This window comes from Marmota marmota, unplaced genomic scaffold (genome assembly GCF_001458135.2).
Source record: "Marmota marmota marmota unplaced genomic scaffold, marMar, whole genome shotgun sequence".
In the NCBI taxonomy this organism is placed as follows: Eukaryota; Metazoa; Chordata; class Mammalia; order Rodentia; family Sciuridae; genus Marmota; species Marmota marmota.
Genome location: NW_025999869.1, coordinates 7,649,431 through 7,663,309, shown reverse-complemented (window position 1 = coordinate 7,663,309; position 13,879 = coordinate 7,649,431). Strand labels below are relative to the sequence as shown.

General features: G+C 35.9%; 1 protein-coding gene across 11 annotated transcripts in view; it reads left to right on the top strand.

The window, feature by feature from the left end:
* Tenm2 (teneurin transmembrane protein 2) overlaps window positions 1-13,879 on the top strand; it is a 1,198,434-nt gene that overhangs the window by 71,404 nt on the left and 1,113,151 nt on the right. For all 11 annotated transcript variants that reach the window (XM_048815904.1, XM_048815889.1, XM_048815861.1 and 8 more), the window contains exon 2: window positions 11,670-11,783. The gene's annotated coding sequence lies outside the window, so the exon portion shown is untranslated. The remainder of the gene's footprint in view (window positions 1-11,669; window positions 11,784-13,879) is intronic.

Here is a 13,879-nt window from a genome sequence, read left to right as displayed (position 1 = left end):
GACTACTTAATGCAATTTCCAATAGACTTGTTTAACAGAGACAATTCATTAGGCCCCCTTCTTATAGTAAAAACACTTTTTGTCAATTATATGTGCCAAAATTGGTGAAACATGATTCAATATTTTTTGAATTGATTTGGGACCCTCAGAGAAATAGTAGGGATGCCCATCATAGTTTTTTTTTTTTTTTCTCACAGAGGCAATTGATTATCACATCCACAGAAGCAACAAAAGGGAATGAAAGAAAAGAATAAAAAAAATATTGTCTCAAAAAAAATCCTTCAATCATTCTTCTGGAGGCAGGTGACTTTTTTAGATACTTCCTATTGGTGAAGCAAATATGAACTGAATTCTTGTGTTAAATGTGTTTACATTTTACACCAAAAACAGTAACACAGAGAGTGTGTTTCAATTAAAAGGAACCCTGGAGCAAAAATGTGTTATAGTCAGGGGTAGAAGCAGAGTGTATCATTATCTCGTAGGCACAGCAGTCAAGATAATGAACAGCTAAGAAGACTGGACAATGGAAGGTGAAGTATGGCTTGTCATGAAACTGTCAATAGAATCTGAGCTCACTTTCCATTAGTAGGTGCTATGAAGTTGCAGGGATGGGGTGAGCAGCTGGAGAAAAAGCTAAAATAAAAGTGGCTTAATAGCACTTAGTATTTTTAAGCCTGATTTAATATGGGCCACAGTTACCAAAAGCCATAAAGCAGTGATTTCAATGTTTAATTCCTCATATTCTATGAACTGATGGTCTGAGTTTCTCCTCTACTGCCTTGACCTAAGAGAAATCCCTCCAGTATTTTTCTCTTTGAGGGAATTTGTTGTTGTTGTTCATTGTTAGTATGGAGTGTAAGATTTGAATGTGATTTGGATTTCTGTCCCATCAGAAGGCTAATGTGGACATTCTAAAAATTCTAGTGAGAGGTGGTTTGAGAGCATATTAGATTCAGGTAAAAGTGAATTGCTATTCGTTTGGGCTCAAGAACAAGTTTCCCCAGTAGATAAAAGCTACATGGCAGATGGGCCAAAGAGAAACAAAAAAGAATCAGAATCAGGGAAGATCTCAAAGTAAAAATTTACTAAAGCTATATGTCCAGGAAAATGTATTGAAAAACAAAACCAAGTCTGGTAACAGAAGGAATCAAAGAATGCCAAGCACAGGTTGAGAATCCCTTACCTTACCTCAGGATTAGAATTGTTTTGAATTTTGATTTTGATTTTCATATATTCATATTATATGTGATGGCTTGGGGATGGGACTCAAATCTAAACATAAAATTCATGTATGTTACTTAGATATCTTGTATGCAGAGCCTGAAGGAGATTTTATATAATATTTTTAATAATTTTGTGAATGAAAACAAGTTTCACACTGTGGAATTTTCCTCATACGGTATCATAGTACAACTTGAATTTCAGTGCATTTTGGAGTCCAGATTTTCAGATGAGGGATGCTCAACTGATATAACTATTCTTGATTCATTAATTTATTCATTCAGTCATCTCTTAGATAGCTGCTCCTTGCCTGGTGGTGCTCTGGGCCCCTGGGGACAACTGAGCAAGACAGGAAGGCCTCAGCTCTGTTACAAGGAGACAGAGAAGAGATGTTTAAAAAAGAAGAAGAAGAGCAATAAGTTCAAGGAAACAAATAGAACTATCAAGCAAAAATAACTGGGGACCCCTGGAGCTCATCAGTGAAAACCTCTCTGAAGAGAAAATCTATTCAATCCAGAGAGAGAGGAAGCCAGATGGAGGGAGAGCTAAATGGAAAGAAGTTTAATACTGAATGGATGCTGAAAGGGGCTGCAATCCTTCTGGCTTCCTCCTTAATGCTTAATGTCAACCTTATTCTCTTGAAAAAGTCAGAGTCCCTCTAACACATAGATGTTGAGAGTATTTGTGGTAGTTCTAGTGATTTTTTTTTTCATTCTCAAAGGTTCCAGAAATTTCCCATGTCCTAAGTTTCTAGAAAGTATTTCAAGTCTCTTTTTCATCTTTTACCTTTTATATAAGAATCATTTCTGTCTCATAAGATTAGGTATCCCATGACTGTCACTAGAGCCACGTATTGACTCTCCAGAGATAAGCCTTTGTCTTGTAGACGGTGCATACTAAGAGCCCAGAGCCAGACACAGTAAACATTTCCAAAATAGAAAAGAATAAAGTCAAACTGCTAAGCTGTGTTATCATGAGCAGTTCCAGGAGTGCCAAGTTGAAGACTAAGACTATATTCAAAAGCCTTAAACAGGAACTTTTAAAATTCCTAGAGCTCACCTTTGGAGGCTCTTATTTGGTAGATCTGAAATGTACCTGGGCATCTGATTGTTTTGAATTCCCTCATCAAATCTTATCAGTAGATAATTTAATGAGTCTGTTGAAACAGGGAGGAAGTGAGTAGAAGGGCACCTAGATTTTTTTCTGTCTAAATCTTCCTTTGACTTTAGTTTTTTTTTTTTTTTTTTTTTTTTTTTGCTTACTTACCTTTCAGTTAAGTGGTGTATTTGAATTAAAGCTCACAGTCCAGACAATTCTATTGTGTTTGTGCATATAACAGATACAGTGAAGGTAAATTCTGTTGCTTAAATTCAAAATTCAGAAGCCAAATGCTTCACACTACAGGTCTTCCTTCTTGAAACGTGTACAATCTGCCTGCTTGTACCAGTTCCCATCATGACAATGAAATAAGTTCTCTGAAACAGAAAGTTATACAAATTGAAACATATTTACTAGCTTACAAGTTCACACATCAAAAGCTTTGGGTAGTTCGGGTTTTAGATTTCAACATTTTCCCTCGATTAAACGCCAGCCTGGTGAGCTGTATTAATGACTGTGGTTATGTTTGACTGTAAGTGGAGGACATCTGGCAATATCAGGAGATCAAATGTTGGGAGGCTGCTTTGTGACTCTCGTCTGTTTGTCACCCAGCAGGTGTAATGGATGGCAGGCATGTGGGCTCTTTGCCCAAGTTAATGTACAGACCTAACCTATCCAGGGAGAAGGTTCCTCTGCACTTTTGAAGGATCACAGCTCAGGCTGGGTGGACTGGGGGCTGTGGTGGCAGGGAGCTTGGGCAGGGGAGTGGATATTTTCCTCCTACACCAATTCCCTTAGCAAAGTCGTCATTTTCTAGCCTACAGGCATTTCTCCTGTCCCGTTTCAACAAACTTCCACAGCCCAATTTGTTATTCAAAAATTTATGGAAAATGTATGTTAAAGTGAAAGGGTACATTGTGCAGAAAGGGGAAGCAGCTTGTAAGCATATCATTACGAGTGAGCCATGGGGCCCGCAGATGGCACTTCTACCAGAAACGAGAGCCGTGCCAAAAGCTAAATTCTAAATACATTTAAATCACATATCTTTACTTAAAAATGGAGTATTTTGGAAGGAAAAGCAGATGATATTTAAGTACACAAGTGGTATTCTTTTGTCCCTCATATAATAGAGCCCTTTATAAAAGTCGCTGCCTTCTGAGTGTGCATAAGCCTCTGATTCCTAAATTCCCTGGCGGATTTAGTTGCAGTACATGGCTCAGTTCTTAATAGGATTAACTATTGAGGTAGTACCTTGCTAGGAGAACAACTCTTGAAGTATCCTTAGAGTTATTGAAAATTAAAGGATTTGTTGTGATTACTATGTTCAATGCTAAAAGCAAACCTTTGTTTTGCGCATTAGAAATAGTAACAAAAATTATCATGACATATGGGCTTCTTATTTTAATTGAAAATAAATTTAGTTCTTAGACTGTGCCAATCTGTTAATTAATTAGAGGGAGGGTAGTGAAAGGGATGAAGGCATTTGTTTGCTGCTTAATATAATGATTTTCTGGAAAATTTTTTTAATATAGTAATCATGCTGATTTCTTGTTTCAAGTGTGGTTAAATTTACTCCTAATGGAGAATTTATGCTTTAAAGGGTACAGTTCATGTTGGTGAGAATAACACAGTAAATAATTGGGTCATTTTTATTTCTCCTTTAAAAAAAAATCACATTATTTCTTCTAGCACCTTACTCCATGAGGATTTTTAACTCTGAAATTGATTTTGAATGTTTTCCTAATTTTTATTGATGCCATTAGATCTCATAGCAATGTGATTAAAATACACATGCTTTGTATTTAAAAATTTAGAACATAACCTTTTATTTTAATATTCTAACAGCCTGGTTTGTTTAATGGTTGTACTTTAAAAAAAATCCCAAAGTATAATTATATCTATATGACATTTGGTATATGGGATCTTGAATGTTCAAAATATTGCAAACACATGTCATTTCCACATTTCTCTACCCCCTTCTCCACTCTATTCCTCTGAAATATTCAACATAGAGTAAATTCCTTCCAGTACTATGGTCTGTATTTAGTTGGTGTGTACATATGTATGTAGAGACAATGTGTGCATATGTGTGTGTTTGTGTGAGTGTGTGTATGCACAAACAAATGGGTGTATGAGGTTAGAATGGGGGGAGAAATATGAGTTAATTTTTAAAGAGATACAATTTCATTTTTTTCCCTGCCAACTACAAGTAAAATATGGTGATAGCTAATAACGTGTCAATAAATAAAAGTCCACTGGGAGTTTCTGTTGAGGCACAGATAGAAATCAATTATGGTTATTTGTAAATTGCTCATTTCAAACTGAATGCTGATGAAGCCAATTGAAAGGTGCTTCAAAAGTTTTTGTACATGAACTGGATTACTAGGACAGTTATATTTTAAAGTTGTGTGTGTGAAAAATTCTCTACTTAATGCTTTCAGTAAAATTTATTATATTTCAGCACTCCTCAGGATTTGTGTGTTTGAAAACCAAATTACTTACAAAGTGAAGGTTTGTACTTTTTTTTTCTTTTATAATTTTATAGCTTTTGTGGAAGGCAGTGATCATTCTATGTTCGTGGTCATTCTGTATTTCTCACCATGCTCTCCCCAAGGGTGATTATTTATTGATGTACAATTTTAGATGGTCAGTTCACTTGATCACTTTTCACTCTCTTATTCCAGCAATTTCCCCTAAATGGTAGGAATGCAGGATGTAGGAATTCAGGGAAGGGGCTCATTTGTTTCCATATCAGTGAACAAATACGAGAAGAACACAGAACTCTTTGAGGGATGTTGTGGGTGATATTTGAAAGGATCAGATGAACATTTAAATAGTTTGCTGTGAATAGAGGTTAAGTGTAGTAATTACTATCTTATAAATCAAAGCAATAGTCTGAGGCCTCCATGCACAAAGGTCAGACTCTTCATCATTGAAAAAACATTCTTCTTCTATTGGTTAGTTCCCCATCTGTCCACATTTAAAAAGAGATGATGATAAATTTATAAATCTCCTTATATATTTCAATAACACATGTCCCAGTATGTTCCAATGCAAATCAAATCCCAAGCAACGTCTTTCAGCAAGTTTATTTTTCTTAATGATTTCACATTTTTTTAAAAAAGAACCGCGTACTTCTTTCAAATTAAATAACAACAAAAGGTCCACAGTTTCTGAAGAGTCTTACAAAATTGTTTATTCCAACTTGTCACCAAAAATGGTATTTTGAATCCTAAAGTTACTCAGTAAATAAAAATGATCCTTATATAATCTAGTACTCAATTGATTGCACTTTAGGCTTCCATATGAGTACTATTTTATATACTTTAGCAAAAGTAAATGAACCTCAACTATCTTCGAATTAATTATAATTAGTGACTGATTTGATGTTTTCTTCTGCATTCCTTTTTATATGTATCCTTCTGAAACAAACATTATCCTAGGCATGCAATACACAATTATTAGTTCAAGTTGAAGTGATTCTGTATAAAATTGGTCTCATATTTATTCACTCAGAAAATGAGCAGGAAGAGAGTGCATATTTGATATAACTCTGGTAATTTCTGTATCAGATAACCCTTAAGCAAAATAGGATTTGACCCTTTCAAAATTGCTTAATGAATTGGTATTACATAGAGTATCTTTTTAAACTTCTGTAGATTTTTTTCCCTTTTCCTCAAGCCTTTGAACATAAGCTTTGAATCACATACCCTGCATTTGAATGTCGTAAATATGATTGTGTTTGGATTGGTTGGGTGCATCTTTATGATAGAAGCTATGTATTCTAAGCAAAACCATGCCAGCATTTGACAGATTATTGTGGAAATCTCTGGATGAAGAAGAGGATGAATTAAATTAATTGAAATGTTATCTTAAGAAGTGAAAATTCCATGATTCCAAGATTCCATATAGCAAGAATAAAAGTCTTCCTTGGACAGAAGTGATTTTTAGAGAGAATAAAACATATTTAAAAATCTGGTTCATGCCATTTTAAAGCTCTTCTAAGCAAACCTTGTCACTGCTGTTTGGATGGCCATCATTTCTTTGTGAAGTTGGTCAGGACCACCAAATATCATCCTCTGCTCATTAATCTCTGACACGTATTTGATAGTTCTCTAATCTATTTGTCAGAACCACAGTGGGCCTTCGGATCCTGAAGGTGGCTTCAGGGGCTTCTGGATGTTTTGAAATGTATTCTCTTAATTCTCGCCTCCTAAGATCCAGCTTAGCTAGCTTGGGGATATGAGCGCATTTCAAACAGCATTTATAATGAGGACACTCTCTTGCTCTACTATACAAATTTGCCACTAAAAGCAAATACAATATGAAATCTGCCTTTCTCCCTGGAACCTGAGGACCACATTCATAAGACCAGTGTGCACTGGCCACATGCTTCGCGTGATAGAGGAAGTGAGTTGCAATGTACAAAACCATAATTTTAGAGGAGGAATTAAATTATCTTTGCATGAAACCATGTTATATTTTCAGTTATCTATATTTAATAGCATCATCATTTTAGTGACTTTTGATGCATACTACTACATGGCAAAGTTTCAGGGGTTGGCTCATGTCTCTTACTTTAATGCTCCATCCGTAGCATCTGACACATGTCCTTAAGCAGCATTAGCATCTGGCCATAAGCAGGCCAACTCCATGAATACACAGGCCTGTGTTCTTTGTATACCACCAGTATTTTCTGGGGGAGGGCTGTCTGCAAGTAAGCAACATGTGTTACTGAAAAATATCAAATAGACCCATTAAAATAGTGAAAGGAAAACTGGGAAATTGTCTTACTATATATATTTTTGACCTAATATAGCAAACTGTACTTTTCAATGTGCAACCAAAATAAACATGTTGTTGATATACTTTACATTTTTTATACTGAATCTGTGAAGCAAGGTATGTGTTCCACCCTTACATCGCACATCATTGAAAACTAGCCACATTTCAATAGCTGCATATGGCAGATGGTTGGCGCATTTCACAGCATAGGCCCAGAGCTTGAATGGAATCTAGTACACAATCACCACTCAACGAAGTATTTCTCCAAAAAAAAAAAAAAAAAAGGAAAAAAATGAGTGAATATATTCATTGACTAGTTTTAGTATACCCAGATCAAATAATAATTTTCTGTGGTATAAAGCTGCAGCAAGTCTAAATTTCTCAGGATAAAATTTCCTTATTAAGTAACAGAGAAATCTGTAATTTCAACTTAGAATATTCTATTTTTGAATAAGGCTGAAGTTCCTAAACCGTTATATGAATAGTCAAATGCAAACTGGCTTGAATGTTATGAAATTCATTCATTTGAACTTGCCATTTCATTTTCCTCTGTGTGTGGAATGAAACTGATAGGCTCATATTTTTCTGTCCGTGAAATCTTTATTTTTATTCATTCGAAAGAAGTCAATTAATTTGCATTTACTAATCTCCCATTCCTCACATTGTAATATTATTCTCTTCATATCTGAAGGGGAAATTGTTAATATTTCTCTTAAGCCTATAAACTTAATTTCCATTAAGGAAACTGGTAGTTTGAATGAAGATAACAACATCTTGCAAGTTTTATTCCTATTGTGTGGCTTTTTATAGGCTTTTCTTGATCACTTCCATTTGTGGCATTTGTGTAACATACAGTCTGAAGTTTGCTTTTTTTTTTTTTTTTTGATTTTTATGTTTAATGGTGGAGAAAATCTATCTAAAAGATAAAAATCAAGGCATCCCTAAATTATTCCCCAAGTGTAAATAATTTTTAATTATTTTAAATTGCTTCTTTTATAAAACTTTTAAATAGGATATTTAAATATTTCAAACTTCCTACAAATGTTAAATGGAAAGTTAAAATAATTTATTTGACTCCTAAGTGTGTCCACATTGGCTGCCATCAGCAATCTATAAAATACATTTTATTAGAAAAAATATTTTATAATAAAGTCAGTGAAGGATATTGTCTCCTTTATGTACAATTTTTTATCTATACCAGATGAGTTTATTTATGGAGATAGTTAGGAAGATTCTCAACAAAATGTAAGCAGTGTTTATTATTAACTTGTGCTTTTGAATGACTTGCACTCCTATTTCAACTGAAGCATTTAGGTTTTCTTCACTATGATACTACAAGAAAATATTCAAAAATAATTCCCAAAATCCAGGTCATATCACATTGCAGTTATATAAAATTCTGTGTGTAAAATGTAAAAGCAATTTGTATTTTAGAAAAAAATGCTATGAAGTTTGGGTTTACTTAATTATATTATTTTATAATCATTTAATGAATAAGGCACTGAATTTTAGTTAATTTTAGCTTTATCTGACAGATCTTAACATAGATAGGTCCTAATAACAAAATTCAGTAAATGTATTATCTTAAAGAATGTGCCATTTGTTATTGAATATTTGATGAGAGAAATACACTGATCTAAAAATATTTCTCAGTTACTAGCTTGAGGGATATTCATAATGCCTATAACAAAATTTGGGGTGCATTTGAAAGTTTAGAAATCAGTGAATTTTTATATAATTCTATTTCTCTAATAATAATAAATAAATAATAATTTTATGCCAGTCTTATTTTATGCATGTATTACCTGTATGATCTTTAGAGCAATCCCATGAGTTAGATTCTGTTATTATCCCTCTTACCCAGGAGTCTGGGAAATGCAGAGGGCTATAATTTTTCTAGCATCACACGGCTAGGGAGGGTTTCTGCTGAGGGTTCAAGCAGGCATTGAACTGTGGGGCTTGCTCATTTCTTCAGTCCACCATACCCAGTGGACCATGTGTACACTGGCCGTGCCTGTTTTTGTTTTGCATTCTAACAGCAGGTCTTTAAATTCACAATTAATATTATATGAAACAACAAAGCAAGGAACATTGCTCTATTGCCTAAAATTGTCAGTGGTCTTATTACATAGACTCCTGTTATTCCAGAGAGTTTGTAGCTTATCTTCAGAACAAAATTGTTGATTCACTGGGAGGCACATCTGACCCCACCGCATGCTTTCTGAGGCAGTCTCAGTCGAGGGGCAGAGACACCTAGGGCTGCACAGCTTCCCCCTTCCGGGTGAAATGTTATGATTTTATACTTCTTTTAATTATCAAAGTAATTTTTGATTTCACCCATTGGTGAATCTTCTGGAAAATATTCTTACAATGTTACTTAGTAATAAAATTGTTAAATTGTGGCTCTTAATAGAATTAAAAACTAATATTCAGGAGAGATTAAAGGATCAGAGCTTCACAAATGAGTAAACAGACATGATTATAAGGACACCTAATTATTCCGAGGTAGGATATAATTAAGTGCTAAAGTTGTGTGATATAACAATGATAAAGACTGCAGAGTTTCTAAGAAGGGAATCAAAGAGCCACACTGCTTTGCTGGGCTCGGATTGCCAACTTGAGAACCCCCAAAATAACAAAACAAGAACAAAGCACATTTATACAAGGTCTGTAATTCTTCCTAGTCTCATCACTCGTCACTCTTTTAAAGATACATAGTCTTGATTAAACAACTATATACTTACAGCTACTGAACCAAGATACTATAAGAAGGAAGGTGACTTAACAAGGAAGGCCATTGTGGTGATTAATGTTGGTTGTGTCCCCAGGTGTGGCAGAAGCCTTGACTTTCAATATTACTCAATTTTGTGTGGAAGATATTTTAGTCCCATTTTACAGATTAAAAAACTGAGGTTCAGTGGGTCTCAGGAACCTTGGACAGTGTTGTGCTTGTGAGTGACAGACTCACAATTCAAACCCCAACTGAAGAACTGCCTTCCATACTCTCCACTTCATGGTAGCAAGCTTTGTATCTGCAAGACCAGCATGTTTACACTCAAAAATTGTATTCCAGAGTGTCAGGAGTCTTTGCAGAGGGCAAGGTGGTCAGGGAGGATATAGCCACTGGTCTAAACACACTGCTTGACCTCATATGGAGTGTCTCTAGGAATGTGGCCTGCAGTGTGGCTGTGTATGGGACTTGAGATGGGCTCAGCTGAGCTGGCAGTTCTCAAGCTCTCGGGAGGATCTTATATCCAGTCTGGGGACATGCTGAGCGGGGAGGGGCTCCTCGTATTACACATGAAGTATACCCTTGATGCCCAAGATGGGAATGACCTGCGCTAACCTGGGAAAGCAGAGCCATTTATTTTTAAAAGTCATTCCTTCTTTTTCATTCAATATCAACACCACCCCTCTGCTGTGTTTAAGAGGTTACCTTTTCACTGACCAATTATTCCAGTTCCATTCATCAGAGGATGAGGGGACCTAGAGAGCCATAGATGTCTTAGTGTAGAACTAGTTGAATATGTAACCTCTTTTAGGCTGAGTGTGTGTGTATGTGTGTGTGTTTGGGAGAGGTTGCATTTTTCAAAAAAGTCACTTATTACAAGATGAATCCAAAATTTCTTGATGAAATTTTAGACATGTGGCTTTGGAGTAGTGGCTGTGAGGGTGACAATAATGGGTGACTTGTACTGAACAAGTACTATGTGGCAGGCACTGTACAAAGTACTTTTGGTGGATTTATATATTCCATCTTTTCATGCAACAGGCTCATGTATATGCCCATGTTTAGATGAAGAAAATTTTAGTTTTTTTTTTTTAGACCAACTTGAGGTCATTAAGACCTTTCTTTTTTATAATATGTTCCTACATACTATTGATAATGGTATTCACTAGCAAACATTTGAATTTAAAAGTCATTGAAGTAGTGGCCAAACTGTTTGTCAAATTGTAACTTTTTTTTTTTGTATTGGGGATGGAACCCATGGTTGTTCTATCACAGAACTATATCCCTAGTTCTTCTCATTTTTTAAAAATTTTGAGACAGAGACTTGCTAAGTTGTTGAAGCTAGCCTCGAACTTGTGATCCTCCTGCCTCAGCCTCCCAAGTTGCTGGGAGTGTGTGCCACGACGTTCAGAGCCAGACTAAATTTTAAGATGAAATAAATCTTTCATATATATGAAGCCTGAACGTAAACCTGAATATTACTAGGAATGCATATGATCGTTACCTCATTCTAACAGCATGCCTCTCAGGATATTATACACAGCATCAACTTTGAGGAATAACAAATATATAAACTATAACACCATGGTGGTCATTTTGTACCCTGATATTAATGGTATGACAGCTTCAAAGCAACTGAACTGATTAAGATATTTTATACCAGACTTTGTATTCCTCTGTTGAAAGATACCCAAGGTGTATAATAAGGTTCATTTAGTTTCTGATTTCAACATTCCTACATTTTGAAGATAGATGGCATTTGTGTTTTCTGTTTGTTTGTTTGCTGTTTTGTGTTCATTTGCATCTAACCTAATTTTCTTCTTCATTTTGGCAGTTGTGTCCAGTTTTTTACTGCCTAAGCAGTCTGGGGCTCGCTTCCTCACTTGGCTTTGCAGTGGATCCCGCCTAGAAAGCTAGCCGAATTGCACATCGAAGATCCAACCTTTTGGTGAGTGGAATCCCAGCTACAATTCTGTGCTTTGTTCTGCCTCAGGTTGTGTTTATACTGTGGACCAAAGTGCTTTCATACTGGGCCTATAATTGAGCTTTTCCAGATCTGTGCAGGAAAATTGTTTTGCATTATTTTTTTCTCCTTATGGAAAAACAATGTAATTTGTACTGATATTTTCCTTCTCTCTGGAATCCATTATTATCTTTCTTTCTCTTACCCAATGGAGTGACTTCACTGTTTTTCAGCTATGCACCCAACATTTCTCTACCTGGATGGGGCTGTGTGCCCATCCCCCACTCCACTTGCCATATTTGCTCCTGACACAAGGAAATAAGATGTGATGGTTGTGGTTAGCTGGACCACATCCCATCATACTGCAGAGGGTAAAGACCTGGATGACAATCTTGGCTCTCTTGATGTGTTCTAATGTTGTTCATATATATAGGCCATGAGATAGCAAGTGAAAGGAAACCATGGGACTCTCTCATGCTCCTCATTAAATATTTTCTGCTTTAATTGTCCCTGAACTGATATTCTCAATATTTTATACATATTCTAGCCTCATATGGAGAATCCTTCCCTACATCTCTTTTTTTGGAACTCCTATCTCCATGTGTCTCTAGTCTGTTTCTTTCTATTTATTTATTCTTTTATTTTTATTTAAAATAAAGGATCTTGAACATGCTATGTAAGTCCTGGACCACTGAGCTATAGTCCTAGACCTCTTTTAGATCTCGCTTTTATCTTCCTAGAGATGAAATCCTCCTATTATGGTTCATCTTGGGGCAGGACAATTAAAGGATTCTACAGGGACCTTTAATGCATTCTGCAATTCTAACTTGGAGATGGGGGTGTCTCACTTAGCTAAAAACATTGGTTAGTGCAAAGTTTTAGTCCTTCGAGTATTATCCAGACTGACAGGTAAGGACAAGGTGTGCAAAGTGATATTGAGCATTTACAATGATTAGACAAAATACATGGAAAATGTATCTAAATTAAATCCCGTTTTTCTTCTTTATGTTTTAATGCTAGCACAAGTTTTTCTGTGAAAATGAGACTGTGAGTGAAGAGGAAGTCTTAAGTGGCTGAGGGAGTAGGGTGGCTTTAAGGACAAGGGCAATGATGTGAATACTGTGAAGAAGGAGGTGTTTATAAAACAGCAATTGGTGTGGTTGGAATGGTTAGTGTGGAAAGTACACTGAAATCTGTTATTATCTTTCCAACATTGAGCACGTTATATAACGTCCAAATGGGAATCTTGGGAGACAGTAGTGACAATTAAATTAGACAATGCAGTAAGGTACTTACCTGGTACTTTGATGCACAGTCAGGGATAAATGAATGTTTTCAGCAATTCTAGCTCTACTTTGCTTGTGAAGAAACTTGAGTTCAAACAATCTGTTTAGAATTTACCTTTCTATCACATTTCCGGCACTTTTTTGCTGTCTGCTTAGATCTTTGCGAATGTGAGACCCAGGCAGAGAGAATTTTCTACTAGAGTAGTAACAGTTCCATTTGGATCTTGTGTGCTTTCATTACGAGAATAGCATTCAATTTGATAAACAACACTCAGCATATCCCAACTTTCTCTGAAGCATATTTGCTCCAAGTTGTCCTCTAGGTGACATTCAAGTTGATTGAATAAGGCTGACATGGTTGGAAGGCCTCTCTGACTTCAGGGTGTTTAATTCAAGCCATTCAGGTGCTGCCCTTGCCTGGAAGCATCTGCCAGTGCTACTTTCTACAGTGGAAGCTGGGGTCTATCTTTGCTTTTGTTCTTAAGGAAACATACGTAACCAAGTGCTGAGGAAATCCATTACAAATGTAGAGTTGTCAATTTTGGAAGAAATAGGAGGGCGTATGGTACAACAGACCTAAGACTCTGACATATCCTATGCTAACCCATCTGTCCTCTCTCAGCAAGCAAGAGACCAGAAAACTGCAGACTTAGGGAAAATGAGTTTTTTGTTTGTTTTTTTTTTTTTTTGGCCAAAACCTGGAAGCATGGTGTCTGTGTGAACAAGGTCTTTGCTAGGGTATCTAGAGGGCTCTTTGACCTCTAGATATATATAGAGCAGTCATTCCTTGCCTTT